The sequence below is a fragment of the Ambystoma mexicanum genome, chromosome 4q, assembly GCF_040938575.1.
Source record: "Ambystoma mexicanum isolate Mex_15411 chromosome 4q, UKY_AmexF1_1, whole genome shotgun sequence".
Lineage (NCBI taxonomy): Eukaryota > Metazoa > Chordata > Amphibia > Caudata > Ambystomatidae > Ambystoma > Ambystoma mexicanum.
Genome location: NC_090928.1, coordinates 1,234,754,426 through 1,234,769,683, shown reverse-complemented (window position 1 = coordinate 1,234,769,683; position 15,258 = coordinate 1,234,754,426). Strand labels below are relative to the sequence as shown.

General features: G+C 44.4%; 1 protein-coding gene across 1 annotated transcript in view; it reads left to right on the top strand.

The window, feature by feature from the left end:
• Window positions 1-15,258, top strand: part of LOC138468303 (zinc finger protein 318-like) — a 768,785-nt gene that overhangs the window by 421,372 nt on the left and 332,155 nt on the right. The window lies entirely within an intron of this gene.

Below are 15,258 nucleotides of genomic sequence, written 5' to 3'. Positions count from 1 at the left end.
TGCGTTACGAGCACCAGGGACCATGGGTTGCCGCGCCCTCCATCTTCGTTATCGGTGCTCTAGCAGCCAGTTGATGGAAACTTGTAAAAAGGCCAGTGCTCGTGGTGCCTATTGTGTGCATCCAGAGAGAATTGTTATAGCTCCACTCATTCGCCGTGTGTGCAATTTCTTAGGCTGGGTTTTACCCCATTGTCTTTTGCTGCGTTTGAAAAATGTAGTTCCACAAGGTTTGTGATTTTCATTTTTTCCAATCTTTCATTGTCTCAAATTTATCAATTGATGATATAACAGGTGGTGCCGACACGTGTTTCGACCTAACAGGTCTTTTTCTAGGCTACCGTTCATAATTTTTAATAACAATGGATTTGATACATATTTGGTGCCAATGTGGTCCCAAGATCGGGCATTCACCATTTGTGATTGGGTGTATATCATGTGACATTTGTGTTTGGACATATTATGTGTGGGTGATTTAATTCCCAGTGATCACAATATATATACAGATTCATAGTGATTTGCAGATTGGTTCATACATTTTGCAGTCAAAAACAATTATCAATAGACAGTATTGAGTACATGATAAGGGAGAGAAAAGAAGAGATTTCCGTAAGTTTGGTTGACAATGGTCCTAATTGGTTTAGAGTGTTTGGTAATGATTGACTCATTTGCAAGGGGCCCTCACCTGGTAGGTAAGATAGAGGGATTGTCCTGGTTCCTGCTTGTTGCAGGTAGGTCAGTTACTGGGTAGTGGTAATAGCAAGGGCTCAGTGCCTGGTTTAGCAGAGGTCAATACCTACGAATAAAGAATTAAGGTAAACTAGTGTGAATATTTAGTGCCCAAGGGCTGAGCTACTAGGAATAGTTAAGAGACATGATTCTATGGTTCAGTTCATGTGTGGTATCAGTTGTTTCCATTGTGTGGTCCCGACAGTGGGGAAGTGCCCAGTTGGGTTTCAGTTTCAAGGCGATTATCATAATTAGGGCATTGGTGCCCTGGGACCCTTCCCTCACTGGCCTGGAGCGGCTTCCGTGGGAAGGGTCTTGGTGCTTATTGTGCTGAGTATGCATATAGTATACTTAGTGCTGACCCATATTGTGATGGCCGGGATCTAGATCTGTGACATGTTGGGCTTTGTTTGAGTGTGCTCTGACCATGGGAGCGCTGGTGCGTGATTACATATGATATTACGCATAATGCGTTTTTACACAGTGCCTGTTCTATTAATTGCCGGTTAGCCATGGTGTGCAGACGGCGTTTCAGTTGAGTATTTATTAGTAAAGGCATTGGTGCTCGGTGTCCTTTTCTACAAGGTGCCCCAGGAGGTGGCAAGTGTAGGAAAGGTCCTAAGTGCTTTTAGCAGTGCGGGTTTGTATTTTGTCAGGTTGGTGGAGGGAGATGCCGTGGGTGTCTGGATCTATACCCACCCACTGTCTCTTAGCTAATTGAGAGGTAGCCACTGTGGCTTGACAAGGCTCCCACTGGGTCAGAAGTGACAACAGGGTTAATAATAGGTGGTTACTGAGTTGCGTGGTGCATTTAAATCAAAGTGACGCTTTGTAATGACTTGCATTATATGGTTTGTCAAACTAGTGTCCATTGGTTGAATCAACCAATCACGAATGGTGAATACCTGATCTTGGGACCACATTGGCACCAAATATGTACCGAATCCATTGTTATTAAAAATTATGAACGGTAGCCTAGAACAAGACCTGCTAGGTCGAAACACGATGTCGGCACCACCTGTTAAATCATCAATTGACGAATTCGAGTCAATAAAAGATTGGAAAAAAATGAAAATCACAAACCTTGTGGAACTACATTTTTCAAACGCAGCAAAAGACAATGGGGTAAATCCCAGCATAAGAAATTGCACCCGTGGCGAATGGGTGGAAACTATAGCAATTCTCTCCTAATTTTGACTCATGCCAAAGGGTTGCAAAAGATATTTGAGAATTGAATGTGCATGCCTGGTCAAGGTTTGAAAGATTAATGAGTCTAATCCGTTTTTAAACTTACTAAACCCAGATGTTCTGAATTGACTAGACCAGGTGTGCAATGTAGAGCAAGGCAAACCTTCTGCACAATGCAATGGATCAGAATAATACCTTGTTTTTTGTATGCATCACTTTCCACACCCTTTTTTGTCATTATGTAGTTTGACTAGAATTTCTATTTGCCCAAACATTTTGTTGGAATTTTCTGTGGCTGTCCTTGAGTGAGTGTGAGATTGTTTAGATCTCACTTGCCACTATAGCTTCTTTTTCTGTGAAGCCATGGTAGTCTGTGTCTGCCAGGTGTACCATTGTGTGCGATTTTCTTGTCCACTGGTGAGTCGCTTCACTCAAGCAGTGTGTTTGGGGCAGGCTGGTGGTAGTGTTTTATTTCTTGGTGGTATTACTATGCACCCTCTCCTTTACTACAAGGTAGCCTGCTTTGTCTTTATAGTGGCCAAAATGGCTTCCACGTTTTAAGCCCTTTCATCCAAGTCACTGGCTTTGTTGGTGTTTATCCTTCCTTATGTACCAAGATCAACCATTTATGGCTGCTGTTGGCTTTGGTAAAACACACAATTTGATGGCTTGGAAGGTTTAAAATTCATCATAACCTCTGGATTGAACTGGGCAACCCTCCAAACCATTGTTCTTTTTCCCACAAAGCCATTACAGAAGAGTAAAGGCCATATGAAAATCAGGCTTGGCCCCACCCCAAAAGGGGCAGTCCAGCCCGCACTGCAAGGCCACATCCCTTCTGCACGAGACCACACGAATCTGCAGACATGTTTCGGTCTTGTTGGGCTTCATCAGTGGTCAGAGCCCGCAAAAGAAGACTAAGAATGAATGGGTACCAGTTGTGAGTAGAAAGGGGCTCCAAGACACCCTTATCCACATGCCTACCAAAGTGATGTCACCAATGGCGTTTGGCTGGCCATCCAGGTTTGGATGGCTGCCACAATTTTAAGTGCTGCATACCCGGTGATAGGACGGATGGGTTAATTTCGAGCCCTACAACTGCAGTTGTGTATATTCAGAGACATTCTTCAGTCGACAGCTGGACCTGAAATCCAAGGAACCCGAGCGCTGCATGGCATGCAGTGACCATCTGGATGTTTTGTGTTGCTGTCCTCCACCAGGTACTGCTTTTCTTTTAACAGGACAAGCTTGCTGAATGAGATTTCCTCGCTTGAATAGCTGGGAACTATCTGTTCACCAGTACTTCAGTCCTTGTTGGGACTCCCCTGAATCTCCTAGAACTAAGTTATGCTCTTGCTTAAAAGGGGGTTCCTGTTGTGCTTAACTCGAGCTTGCTTTACATGCAGGTCACTGATCATGCGTACTCTTTGAGGGAATTTTATTTCCTGTTAAACAGAGCTAGCTGCTTATTGCTTTGGTCCTCCTGACTCGCACTTGACCCATTGCGTCACCCCAACAGATAGCCACTGGTTATGTCAGTGGTAAAAAGATTGTCAGGGAAACCATGTTTTTTCACCCATTCTTTAGCACATTCCACACGTATTTTGGGACTGATTTGTTTATAATTATAATGGCCCTGTAATATGTTTGGATTGCCGATTAGTGGAAGGAGAAATCATTGTTCACTTGTTTTCTTTCCACTCATGTATTCAGATAGAACCACTCGTAGTGCTCTAATGCTACTGTATCTGCTGAGACCTTTTTGTTGATTGCCTCAAAGAGTTCTTCCATCATCGAAGATCCTCCAGTGCTGTCCCGGTCTTCAGTTAGTGGGTTAGCATTAGTTGCAGGTTCATTTTGCGAATTCGGACATATTCCAACATCTGAAAGTACATCTGCAGCAGTGATCTATGGGCCTTCGTTGCTGCAGCCTTCAGAGTAGCCTAGCAAATTGCATGTCTTCCAAAGTTGGGCTACCACTCTTGAAGGCCCCTTTTACTAAACCCTCCTTCTATAGGAGACCTTCATGACAGTCATCCCTCCTGTCACATGTCGAAACTGGGCTTCGGGGGGGATAGTGTTTGGGGTCCTCCTGACTCTATAGTTTGATGGCTGCCTTCATTTTCAGATCGAAGGACGCATACTAGTTATCAGTTATGTTATGAGTGCGTCGGAAGAAACACTGGAAGAACATCCAGAAATTGAAGAAATCGCACCCCCGTTTGCCATAAAGAGATGCTTCAGCGTGGAGGATAGTGGACAAATGACGCCGGAATTGAGGAAGGAAAGGGATGGGGTCGAAGAAGAAAGAGAAAATGACTGTGAACCCTTAATAAAGGATTGCCCCATTTTTCAGCAAATTAGGAGGAAGAGGCAGGGGAGAAAGCCTATGATTAGGGAAAAACATAAACCCCAGCCAAAGATGAAATCCAATGATTCAAGGTAATTTCTGTGAAACAGGTCTGTTCCGCCTAAACCACCTGAGAATATAGTGAAGGTAGTGTGATCAATCCGATTGACTGATCCCTGTTTTCCTGGCAGTGAACTCCACTCATGTGGCCCGGGGACGGCAGCCGCTGCCTGATCTTGACCGTGGGGGTGGCTGTATGAGGGAGGATCAAATGGGGGGAGCCCTCTGGGGAGATATCCTCATTTCATTGTGAGATGTGGCCCCCCCCCTTCAGAATGAATCCCCCGTTTGCAACAGACTAATGGCCCCTTATGGTGACTTCCCTCTTCCACCCATAAGAGCAGTGGAAAGCTTTGGTCACATCCCAAAGGCCAACTGTCAACTAACCGCCATTGTAAAATTATGAGACACTTTTCCTAGTTCCACATACTTTTCTTCCAAACCTAAACCTAGTTTGCCTTTAAAATCTATTGCAAACATTTATACAGTAGTCTCAGGAAAGGACTACTATTCCCCATATCCTCACAACACTGGAGCGAGGAAGAGGTAAAGATATTAACATGAGGAAAGACTCAGAGAGGTCCTCCCTGTGGGACCTAGCTGTAGGAATCTTGTGCTGGAGGGAGAAAGGCTTTATACTGCTGTGCCAAAAGAAGCAAGGGGGAACCCTTACATCCCAACTACCTGTGGGGAGCTGGAAAATGCTGGAGGTGTCGAGGTGACCCGTCTAACCCCTCCAGGAAGAAGGGGAAGCCATGGGCATCAGCAGAACGCCACAGCTCAGAAGGGATTGTAGTCTCCCTCACTGAGGGGGAAACTAGAGAAATACTGTTTCTTTGCCTAACAGCGGTGAAGCCCATTCAAGTGTATGGGAAGAAGTCTGAAGGACTTTGCTGGAGTGAGAGGGCTGATTCTCTCAGAGGCTGCTGCTGTTTTGAAGAAGTTGTACCACTCTGCGAGGCGCATGGTCCCTGGGAGCATGTGTGGCAGAACCAAGGGGCTCGCCAGCAAAGAGGCAAAGCAGGATGTGCCACAGACACGCCAGGAACAGGTGGAACACTCTGGTGTGCTCGGCAGTCGGAGAAAGCAATGCTTCACTTCCTGGGATCTAAAGAAAGGTTGCTGTGCTGACTGTAAGCCGCAAGAGTAACGAACTCCGTGAAAGCAGTCCAGAGTGGAAGATGCCACACAGAGCTGGTGAGTCAACCCAAGCAAAGTGGGGACCCGAGGGCGTTTTGGCAACCATGGCAAACACCATTTGTGAACTTTAAAGTTACGGAAACAGAGACATTGAAATGATTGGTAACAACCTAAGGGGGGATATGGCAAATAGAATATGAAATGTAGATTTGGGAGAACCCAAGAGCGAATGTTGAAACAACCAGATATACAGAATCAAAGAAGATATGTGCAGTTGTGGAATTAAAAGAGAAACTGTTTACCTTTCAATGTGAGATCTGCCAGGTGATTAAAACAGGCAGCTAAAAGTACATGAGAAGTCCTGGCAGGGGAGCATACCAAAAAAATGCCATACAATGCACTCCTCGGCTTATTAATTACTATTATGGTAAACATTTATACAATTAGAGATATGGTATTCAATCTTACAGTGCAGGGGAGCGAAACCAGTCCTGACACACAGGCTGGTGAGGTTCCTAGTCATTGCATCAAATTCCTACCATTGAGATACCATTCCATCTAAAAAAAAAAAATGCATCGGAAAAAAATGCATCGAATGCATTTAAAAAAGATTTAAAGATTTAATGGGGGGGGCCCTCCGCCCCCTTTTTAACCGTTACAATTCATTATAATTACACAAAACCCTTTACCTTTAAAAAAAAGCTTTTATTATTCGGTGCAATTTTTTTCTCTGGTAAGGAATTCGATGGTATTGCATTCGATGCAATGACCAGATACTGGCTGATGACAATGCAAAACGAAGTAAAGTTCCCAGAGTAGGGCACTGTCATCCCCTGCACACTTTCACAGGCCACCGACTAGTGAATGTTTGGCTGATATTCTTTGGCCTGTGAAAGTGTGCAGGGGACGGGAGTTCCCTACTCTGGGGACGTTACTTCGTTTAGGGGAGTATACAAGGCAGTTGAAAATCCACAGGAAGTCCCAGGTCAAGGACGTTGTTGATTAAATCAAAGAAGAAACTTTTGAAAGAAGGAACTGCAAGGATAATGAACTTTGTTACAAAAAGGGTTGTTGTGCGACAAGAAAAACAAAGAATTGTTAGACCAAGAATCATAGTGTTGAAGAATGCCTAATAGTATTATTTTAAACCAAGAAAGACATCAAGAACTGTTGCAACATTGTCACCAAGCAAGAATCCAGGGAAGGGAATACACCTTTGGAACCAAGGCTTTGCTACTCTTGTGTTGAAAGGATTTATTAATCGGAGACGAAATCCAGGAAAGGGATTCCCCCTGGCACTAAAAACCAAATTTTGACTTTGAAATACATTTTGTATTTGAATTGAGAGAGAATCCAGGTAAAGAGCCTCCCTCTGGAACCAGGGTTCTTTTTACCCAGGAGAACTTTTATGTTGGAGCTGTTCCATTTTCCGCTATGAACTCTTTTGGCAATCACCAGGTTAAAGACATTTCCTTTTTTACCTTACCTTACCTTATGTTATGTTAAAGGTTCTTATGCCGCTCACTGTTGTGAGCAGAATTCTTACAAAAGAAAATCGCCATTTACCAACCGCCAAGAACACTTAGTCTCTTGGTGCTCTGGTGGACCGGTAATGCAAGAAGGGTGAAATTATTTGATTTGTAGTGTGAGGGTCAGGATATAATATTTGAACACAATGACAGTATTGATTTTGACTTTTTGACACAGACAGATCCTTCGTTTTTGGTTTTAGGCAGAGAAATCCCTCTTAGAGCGGGGCCAGAGCGGCCTTTTTCCCAACCCACAGATAAAAGTATTTAACCACAAAAGTGGTAACTTTGTATCAGACTTTCATTTCAGACTCCTTACAGTAGTGACAAAGGGAAATCTAGTTAGAAATGAGCAAGCCTCGGGTATCTTTTTATAAAAAAAAATATTTTTAATATTTTCAAATTGTACAAAGTTACAAAACACCCAAACATTACCAAGTAGATCGCTTCATATGTTACAAATGTAGAGATTGCCATTGCTGACACCTTATGCTCATCGCATATTCGTGTCCCACACCCACAAGCCTGGTTCAGCAGAACCACCAAATACTGCTTCAACTAGAGCCCAGTCCGCTGATTATCATTTCGGGTGCCAAAGCGCATGGAACATCTTTGCACCAAGTTTATTTCTAGGGGGTCTGTTAGCATTCTCCACTACAACAAAGAAACCATCCCCCATAACATTACCTTCCCCTGCCTACCCTCCCATTCCTCCCTAACCCTACTCCCGACCCCGGTTGCCTTCCCATCCCAGTTGCTACCCATAGCACCCTTTATCTTTGCACACTTCACGGTTTAGGAACCCCTACCTCTCAATTTGGTCTCCTACACCTCCCACCCACATCTTGCGCTCTTGGCCCTGAGCCAATTCAGAGGCTTTAAATCCTGGGTGGATGCCAGCTCATTCAGCAACTGTCTCCAGTCTACTACCAGTGCGTTTTTCCCCTTCCGGGTCCCTATGTTTATTCAGGTAGTCCACCTCAGCCAGGCCCCACCTGCGCACATCATGAAGCCATTGCCCCACCGACGGACCTGCGGGTTTCTTCGATTCTATTGCATTCCGCCAATTGGCCAAGGTCAGCAGAAATCGTGCAATATTTGTTCTGGGTTTTGTATCTCTTTGACCCCGGTAGGAGCCCCCACAGACACATCTCATGGGTACATTCATACCTACTTCCCACTAGAGCATTCAATCAGTCAACCACCTCTCTCCAGTATTTAGCTACAACTGGGCAATCTCAAACCATGTGTCCAATAAGTTGTTCTTCAAAATGTCCTGGCTGTTGGGATCGCTTTTGGCTATTGTTTGTATGTCCTCGTATGATGTAAGTACTCTTTTCTTTTTCTGGATGCAGCAGGCCCAAGGCTTAGCCACTCTATGTTGTCAGATTTCCTGTATAAGGCCGTGCCGGTTAAACGGTCAGTGGCTTCATAGCTGCTATATTCTCTATGGGACAGCATTTTAATGCCAAAGCTGTAAAAGTTCTTCGCAAGTGTTTTGTCAGAGGATATGTCATCCCAGAGGTCTTAGAGCTCTGTTTTCTCTACTTTGGTTCAGACGGCAGTGACATAACATGCAACAGCAGTGGAATTGTCTGCAATGTACTGTACACCAACATTGGCATTCTATAAGAGGGCAATAATTGCATTGTAATCATTGATGTACTTTGATGATTCGCTCCTTTTTATGCAGTATGTGTTTTTAGGAGATTTTCCTTTCACACTGTGTCGAATTGAAAACATGAAGCTGTTTACTTGGCTTGTTGTTGAAACTATTCTAGGGACACCAAAGCAGCATTTTGTGTAGTAATTGCATCTGTTCTTTTATTTGTGTCGACAATACTTGCCACACTTGTGTATTTGGAATTGCAAAATTTGTGTTCGTAGATCACTATGGGTACTTTCCCCGAAGGGATTTTGCAAGTGACATATTTGTGAATGAACTGCAAAACAGTTTCCTCACCAAATTAGGAGGATTTCATGTGTGGTGCTCCTCTGGCTTGATATTCCGTTCTCCAAGTGTTCCACTTCTCCGAGGGGAGGAAGTGCTTTATTGCAAATGAAGTGCAGCATGACAAGAAAGCGATGATGAAAGTAGCGTGAAACATTTACTGGGTTGAGAGAGCACAGCTCTCCTGGTGTGTTCATGTCTACACCGGTTTTGTTTTTGTTTCATATGCGTAGGAAAGTATGCAAGTCTTCCCATGCATACTCAGCACAACTTAAAGTGACAAACCTTGTGGGTGGCCCAAGGTTGCATAGGATACACTGAACATCTGCGTGCCGTCGGAACCAGTACTCTTTCGTACCACCCATGTTTGCCAAGAGATTTGTAATACTTGACTGTAAAACTTTGTCGTCCTCTTGCACCCTTTTGAAGTAGCTATGTAGCAGACATGTTTTGGAAATGGGAACCTGTTTGTGTGGGCAACTCCCTAGCATAGCGTTGCCAGTTCCCTTTCAAAGAGCAGGTGAATATGTACTCCACGTTCTGTCTAAATCTAAGGTCTTCCGAATACATTGGCAAACAGCGGTATTCTGATGCTGTCATTTGCGTGCTTCTTTCATCATATCTTCCACCTTTTCCAGTCAGGAAGAGTAGAGGAACGGCTTGTGCTTCCACACTTTCCCCATGTACTGATTGTCGCTCCTTTGGCTTGCCGCATTTGATATGTTTCTAGAGCATCGTCTATGGTGTCTTTGGAGTGCAGTGGGTGAATTGTATAGTGGTCTAAAATATTGGATGCTGCAGTAGGATCTAGACGTTCAAATTGGCCAGTTGTTGAGGAGTCCTTAATTATTTTGGTTGTTTCTCTCAGGTTTAGTGGTCTAAAATATTGGAGGCTGCAGTAGGATCTAGACGTTCAAATTGGCCAGTTGTTGAGGAGTCCTTAATTATTTTGGTTGTTTCTCTCAGGTTTTCTTGAATGTTTATTTCCTTGTGGTATTCATCGTTTTCTTTAAGGTACTGCAACGCTTACCTAACTTTGGTTAAGTCTACTTGGTGTTGCCAAATTTTTTTGTCTTTTGTAGGTACACCATTTACCAGGATAATCAAAGATTCATGTATTGGCCTTTGCACTTGTAGAGTGTCTACATTTTCTTTGAGATCTAATGGTAAATAGACTACTTTACCACGAATGCCTTTCAGTAATTTGGTGGGAGGCAATTTTGTGGTTTTCTGTTGAAGACGTATTGTTGCTTGTAATGGGTGCACAGTTTGGATTATAATGCTCTCATACAAATTAAGCTGCTGCAGTGCGTTTGGCAGTGGAAATAGTTCCAAATTATTAGTAATTTGCAGTGAAGGCCTTTGTTTATTGTCAAGTTTTGCAGTGCAGTATATGCACAGTATGGAGGTGTTGCTAATTTCGTACTTCTATTTTCTGCATTATTTCTACTGTTTTAGTGCTCTTTCTATAGAAAGTTCTATGACAACACACACATACTTGGTTTGGCATTTCAGCAGAAGTGCTTTTGAACTTTTGTATTTCTTTTCTGTATGTGTGATATAAAAAGTTGACAGCGGCACTGTTGTCAGTACTGTTGTCCGAAAATGCTGGAGTTTGTAAGTGCTCTTCAGTTCCACAGTATTTCCTTTGGATGTGCTCAATCTCATCGAGCACTTGTTTGGCTGTACCGTGTAGGAGAATATCATTTAAATGTTGGAGTGCTAAAGCTGGACATTTTGCATAGTACAGTTTGTAAGCTAGATTTCTGACTGTTGAATGGTGGGTTGCTAACATTTTGATACAGTGGAAGGTGCTTTTGCAAGCAGGTTCAGAAATACAGGCTAAGGTATGTCCTATTCCAGTGTAGTTGCGCACTGGACAGGAGTCCATAGTTTGTAGTATTTTCATTTTCCTTTTGTCATTGCCTTTGACATACTGATTGAGGAATTGCTGCAAATATTTGATTAAGCATTGGCGAACGTTGCACATTGATGTGCAAGGCCATTTGTAGGCGTGTTGCTTTGGTGGATTAGAGAGTGACATCTAAGTTTGATGGGGATATTTCTGAAAGCAGTTTTTCCTCTTCCATTATGGTATTGTGCATCTTTTCATACCCTCGTCCGATGTAAGGCAATTTGATTTGTTTGATGTTTGTATGATTCTTCATTGAAGTATGGCTCTGTGTCGGTGGTGTGACTCCACTAACCTGTACAGATGTGGCCTAAGGTATCTATGCCGACATTGTGTTTGTTTCGAAGCAGTGCTGGCAATTTACAAATTAATCTTGTTAATGGTTTCATTCTGTTCAAAATTACTATAAACAATTTCTGCTTCATGCTCATAGCACTGTCGACAAGAGCTTCTAGGATGACTTTCTGCAGTAGGTTTTGAGGGTTGAGTGTTTTTTATGCACTCTACTTATAAGGTTCTGAAGGACTCTGTGGTGTAACATTTTTTGTAAAATTACTTTTTTAGAATGCTTGCTTGTAATTAGATCATCATTTGTACGTGCTCCCTTGGCAGTAGTGTGCGTTGCAATGTACTTGGCTTTCTTTTCATTCTCACATTTTGACAGATCAACTGCACTGTCTTCACTGGTAGATGCATCCGTTTTCCTTAATGACTGAATTACATCTTCACCTTTCTGTTCACGTTTAGCTTGCAGTGGATGGCTACTTTCTGTGGTTGTAGGTTGTGTGGCTCTTTCTGTGTTGCTTTCTACGGACATGCCGTTTGGTAGGCATTGTGTAGTAGCTGTTGGCGAAGAAAGGGAAGTGTGTGTGTGCACATTTTCAAATGTTTGTGTGCAATGTGCGTCATTGGGTCAATGGGAGGGTAGGCATTTAACTGCAAGTGTGTCGCTGTGCAGTGGTGTCTAACATTCGGCTGGGGACAGTATTTTACTATGTGGGGATTATTCTAATGGTGGCGACATTACAAACACTGAGCACCTGTAGAGGTGCGATCAGTAACAATGAAGTACATACTGGTGGATGGCTGCACATCTATATGCTACAGTACAACAATAGTGCACTCGTTTAGTAAGACATACAACAGTATGCTGGTATTGTACTTTGTTGATTGCTGAGAGTAGATTTATTGTAGGCTGTATTTTGAAGTGCACGCTCCAGTGGCTTTCCAGAGAGAGGTGTGTACTGCACCTGTATAAGAAGATGGTAGGAGAATATGTTGGCTAATGGCATAGTGCTTACATTTGTGAAATACATTCTTTAAAACTCTAGGGGGATGTCTTGGCAGGAAGAGGAAGTGTGTGTGTATAAATGGAAGTCTTACAATATGAATAACATGTGTATTAGTGTAGACCTATTTACTTTCAAAATGCAGTTCTGTGCAGTGTGGAAGGATGACAAAAAAGGTGCGGAAAGATGTACAGAGTGCAAAGCAGAATGTTTTTCTCCGTGCATTTGCATGTACTTGTTTGCATATGTATGTTTACTACTTGAGTGCAGGCATTGATTCAGGGCTTTAATTTCCTTATGCACATTTATGAAGGTTACTGTTGTGAAGGTGCACATAACTTTGTTTATTGATTAACTGCTGTTGGCTATGACGGGCGGCTGGAAACTGTTATTCTTGCAATGTATGCACTTGGCTTAGTCTGGTGGGAAAGGCTGCTTGATCATTTTGTGTGCAATTTGTACAAATGTGATAGGAGGTGCCTTAATGGGGGGATGACTGATGTTGGCAATGAGCTGTTTCTTTGTAATATCCAAAATGCTGTGCAGCACTTCTTGCAAGGGTAGGAAGCATTTTCCCTGTGGTTGTTCACCACTTCTAACGTTGCAAACACAAACAGTACAAAAAGGCTCTTTTCAGAGCCGACACTTTGTTTTGCAAATGCGTACAATGCTTTTGACGGAGTCCCGCCGCCCATTGTTGCCATCTCTGTACCCGGCGCTTGTAGGCTGCGCCACCGCCTGCATGGTTTCATTCAACTTCTGTTTTTCAACACTGCAAGGTGGCTCTGAAAAGAGCCTTTTTGTTCTCCCCCACCCCTCTTTTGGCTGTGTAGTATTTCTCCTGCTGTTATAAGACACTCCACAAAAGCCAGCAGTGGAGGGGAGACTTGGCGAAGGGTACTAATCACAGGGATAAGAAATCGTACATGGAGAACAGAAGATGTGGGGTGCACCTCACTTGGGTAGGGAGCACTTTGTCATGCTGCCAGACCGAAGCCTCAAAATGTTCTCCCCTACATAGTACTGCGTCACAGTATATGCACAATACAGTGACCTTTGAAAGGTATGGGCCGCATGTCCTCCAAGGCTGCTTGCGGGATGCGGTGGCCCACTGAAGTGTCCCTAGTGGTGGCAGGAGCAGATGCAGATGATGCTGGTGAGGACAAAAACCTACTGCCTGCTTGAAAGGGGACAACCCTCCGAATAGCTGCCTGGTGGTTCGCTTTCAGGTGCCGCTGCATGGAGGTGGTGCCATAGCTGTACAAGCCAGGTTTTCCGCGATAGAGTACTGGTTTGCATGAGATTTTGGCACATCTCCAACAGTCCTCAATAGTTTCCACACCCAGGACTCCCGCTGGCTGCAGGCAATGGGGATTCCTTCTACTTTATTCTAGTTTACTTTTCGATGTCCCTCTGCATTATCACACCTGTCCCCGTGCTCAGGACCTTCAGAAGGAGGTGTTTGTGGTGGGGGTGTGGGTGCTCCTGAGTCTGAGGTAGTAGCAGAAGTTCTGGTGGCCATTACTTGGAGATGTACTTTGCAGGAAAACAATTGGTTTGAAAGCACAAACCAATGTACGCCGCTGCTCTTCTCTGGAAAGCCAAACAGTGCACCTGTGGGGTGTGCCCTTTTATGGGACTGTTGTGGAGCATGTGACACAGCAAAGTGGGGCTAAGTCTTTCCCTACAATACCTACATTCAGAGGGAAGAGTGTATGATCTCTGTAAGGGTGCACTTTCACTGTAGTACTCCGTACATTGCAGAAGAATGTCCTTTTTCGATGTGTACAGATCTGGCTTGTGTCCGCCAAATAAGGGACCACAGGCACTGTTGATCCGTTATCATGGTGACCTCGCCATTGTTCTCCATTTGGACCCCTGTCTCCGGGACATATATTGGCCATAGCCAGCAGCGCTCCCGACGCTGAAGCCTTCAGCGCCCTCGACGCCTTTGGGGATTTTTGATGAAACATACAGTTGGCGATCCCTGATACTGTGGATCCTCCAAGGAAGGCTCCTTATAAGTCTGTGCAGCCTGTGGTGGACTCCAGACCCTGTTCTGTCCCAAGGCAGGGCTTTTCCCGCCCCCTGGAAGACATATATGAGGAGGAGGAAAGGTCAGACGTGATATGGCCCCTGTTGAGCCGGAGGTGGCTCCTGTCGTTTCTGGAGACAGTCATTTGGATGAGTTGAGGCAAACTCTTCATGATGCCAGTGGTTTGGACACTTCTCCGGAAGTGGAATTTGGTAGGCCTGATCCTGGGACTCATGCTGAGTCGTCCTACAGGAGGCTCATGGCTAGGGTCACAGAGTATCTGGGCTGGTGCAGTCCTCCTGAAGATTTTGTGCAAGATAATCTAACAGACATTCTAGATCAAGGTCCGTCATCTGACCCGGTGTTAGCTTTTCATCTGACTTTACAGAAAAGGGTGGCGGCTGCTTGGCAGTCACCGGAATGTCTTCCGGCTGTTAACAAATCGTTAACCAAAAAGTACTGCCCTTCCGGTAGCGACCCCAGCTACCTTTCGTCTCGCCCCACTCCTGAGAGTTAGGTGGTTCAGGTGGCTACGGCCACTCCGAGGCAGGCGGCGTACCCTACCATCCCTCCTGATAGGGATGACAAACGCTTCGACGGTTGGGCACGCAAGGTGTTTTCTGCGGGGAGTATGGCGCTAAAATCGGCCAACTCCACTTCTGCCTTCGCAAGGTTTTCACACACTGTGCAATTGTTTCTTTAGCGGCTTGGCATATTCCTGAAGGGAAGAAATGGATGGGTTCCTAACACTCATGCAAGATGGCAAGGATGCCATGGGTGAATCCCTTCAGTCAGGTTTGGTCACGGCCAACAGTGTTAGCCGGTCCATGGCTGCGAGCACCATGATACGCAGATTTGCGTGAATGCGGAAGTTTGGTTTTGCTCCGGATGTGCAAGTCCATCTTTTGAACATGCCCTTTGATGGCGCGCATTTATTTGGCAACAAGGCTGACGAAAGCTTTGAGAGGTTGCAGACCTCAAAAGCTGCTGCTAAGTCTTTGAGCACAGCTGTCCATCAACCTCCGCCTTTTCGTCCTAGGGGACAACAGTGGAGGGGGAGGTTATTTTCGTTACTATT